Raw genomic sequence first — 2,627 nt, forward strand, 5'->3', positions numbered from 1 at the left:
GCCATTAGTGCAGGCCCGAGACACGTCCCCGGAAGGAGGGCCGGGGCCCCGGGCGGGGGGAGCGCAGCCAGGAAGCGTGGAGAACGAGGGTGGGTGAGAAAGGGGGGCCATCGAGTGTGTATATGTGTGTGTAAGAATGTTAAGTGTGGGTGTGGGGAAATGCGTGTGCGTGACGTGGGGGAGAGTGTGAGAGGACTGAGTGTGCATGTGGGGGTGAGAGAACGGTGCAGTTGGGGAGAAAGTGTGATGGGGGTGTTAGGGGTAGTATGGAGGGGAGTGTGTGAGTGTGGGTGAGTGTACCGGAGAGTATGTGGGGGGGGGAGTAGGAGTGTGGGTGGGGAGTGTGTGTGTGTGGGTCAAGTATCTGTGTAGATGGTGTGCGGAGAGTATGAGCGTAGGAGAGTGTGGGGGACAGCGTGTGGGAATGAGTGCGCGAGTGTGGGGAGAATATGAGTGCAGTGTGAGAGGTTGGGGAGGTGAATGGCAGAGGAGGGAGTGTGGAAGGGTGTGCCTGCGTCTGTTCAGTGTGTTAGCAAGCATCCTGGAGCTCTCCTCGGTCGTTGATGGTTGTGTTTGGCGATAGTGAATCTTGGTGTGTCCTGGGTTAGGGAGTTCTTCACAGGAGCATCTCTTCCCTGGGTTCTCCGGTTCAAGCATGAGGAAAGGGTATAGGAGTGCATTCGGTGGCACTATCATCTTCTGGCTCTGGGATTTTTAAAAGAAAGGACGTGCCTTTTTTTTTTTTTTTTTTTGGTAACCCCCCCCTCGTTTCATGACATCGACATAAATTTCCAAATTTGTCAAGGATACGGTTGTCATCCCATTTTAGTCTGGGACTGTGAGTGCTAACTAAAACTTGTCTATAGCCCAAGATCCAAGGCTCTTGTCTTTAATGTCTTCAGAAGCATAAGTTCATTTGTAAAGTACTGATGGCTTTTCAGGTGAAAGGTATAGTTCAGTAAATCGAACTAATATTTTTTTAAGTTGTGGCCCTTTCTAGTCCTGGAGAAAAGCTCTCAAGAAGTAATACTGATAATGATGATGATAGTGATGATGATGGTGATGATGAAACATTGGTAAAGAAGAATCATAGCCTAGTTTATTATTTCCTGGAATTTGTCAAGGGACATATAAAGTGTCGAGCAGTTCTAGCATCATTGTAGACATTCAACAAATGCTACTTGTCCGGAGTCACCAAACTACAACCACTGCTGGATTAGAATATGGTAGTTATTTGCTATCATGCTCTTATGTTACAGAGTAGTTTCAGACAGGAAGTGAGTGAAGTTATGCTTTGTTCAATGTGCAAAAGGAAATTAAGGCTACAGAATGACACATTATTAAGGCTTCAGAATCACTTGCTAGCATACCATTGTGTTGTTGAAGATGGTGAGAAATTGTCAGTATTCTGATCTTGACATTTTTAAAGTTTCGTATTGGATAGTGAATGGACTAATCATTGACATGGACTTTTCCCAGACTCTTGTGTGTAGCAGGGGTTCTTGTTGAAGAGTACCTTGATACGGATTTTATGGCTCGGTACCATATGGGACTTCTCTTAGAAATTGAGAGTCTTTCAGTATGATAAGCAAAGAGTAAGGTGATCCTTTTAATAATAGCACTAGCATTGATGTTTCAGAAATTATATTTATCTTGGAGCATTCTTTTTCTCAATCACTAGCATGTTCTGTTTTCCAAAATAATAAATAATATTGTCTGTGTTCAGTGGAGGACCAGATTAATTAGTATTAAGTGCCTACTATGCACCAGGTGCTTTTCATACTTTCTCATTTAATTCTTGCAGCTACCATAAAGGTGTCCTCATTTGTTTTTATTTGGCACATAGTGAGTGATTTCTATTTGCCAGACACTGGAGCTACAGAGTCCTCATTGACTTACACTGATGAGATGAAGAGACTCAAGTTAAGTTACTTGTACCAGAGGTTAAGTAACTTGTACCGGGTCACAAGATAATAAGAATTGGAGTTGAATTAAAAACTTAGGTCTGTCTGACTCCAAAGCCCTTGATTTTTCCACCATACCGTTCTACCTTTGCAGTAGATTATCTCAGTTTGAGGTATTTCATCCATATAGTGACCTAGCAGCTTTTACAGAAGAGAGATGTTGAAGTTAAAGCAAAAGACTGAGTGGCTAGAGGCAAGGGGATCATTTAGGAGATGCTGACTCGAGGCTCTTTGGGACCTAAGCTAGGCTTTTATGTGGGTGGAGATTCTGCCTTGAAACTCTCTTGGGGCCCTAGGGTGTGTGCTTTGAGACAGTTTTTATGAGGCACCTGGCGTATGTCTGGGAGAGGAAAGTCTGATTAAAGAAACTTAGCAGCCTTTTATGTTTTTTTTTTATTTTTTTTTTTTATTTTGGGGGAAAGTGGAAGAGTTTATTTATTGGGGCTAAGAGTTAGCTAGAAGTTGTCACTTCTTTGTGAAAGTCCTGTTCAGCTGTGTGGGATATTTACCTGAGGAGATTGTGCAGATCAAGTGAGAAAATAGCACTTTGTTAATATAAATTGAAGTACAGGTTCAAAGTATTATTACCACTAAGACTTCGACTAAGGTCAGTTTGTTATATTTAATCGCTGGAAAAGACTAGCATTTTAGAATACCTATACA

The sequence above is a fragment of the Pteropus alecto genome, unplaced genomic scaffold (genome assembly GCF_000325575.1).
Source record: "Pteropus alecto unplaced genomic scaffold, ASM32557v1 scaffold39, whole genome shotgun sequence".
Lineage (NCBI taxonomy): Eukaryota > Metazoa > Chordata > Mammalia > Chiroptera > Pteropodidae > Pteropus > Pteropus alecto.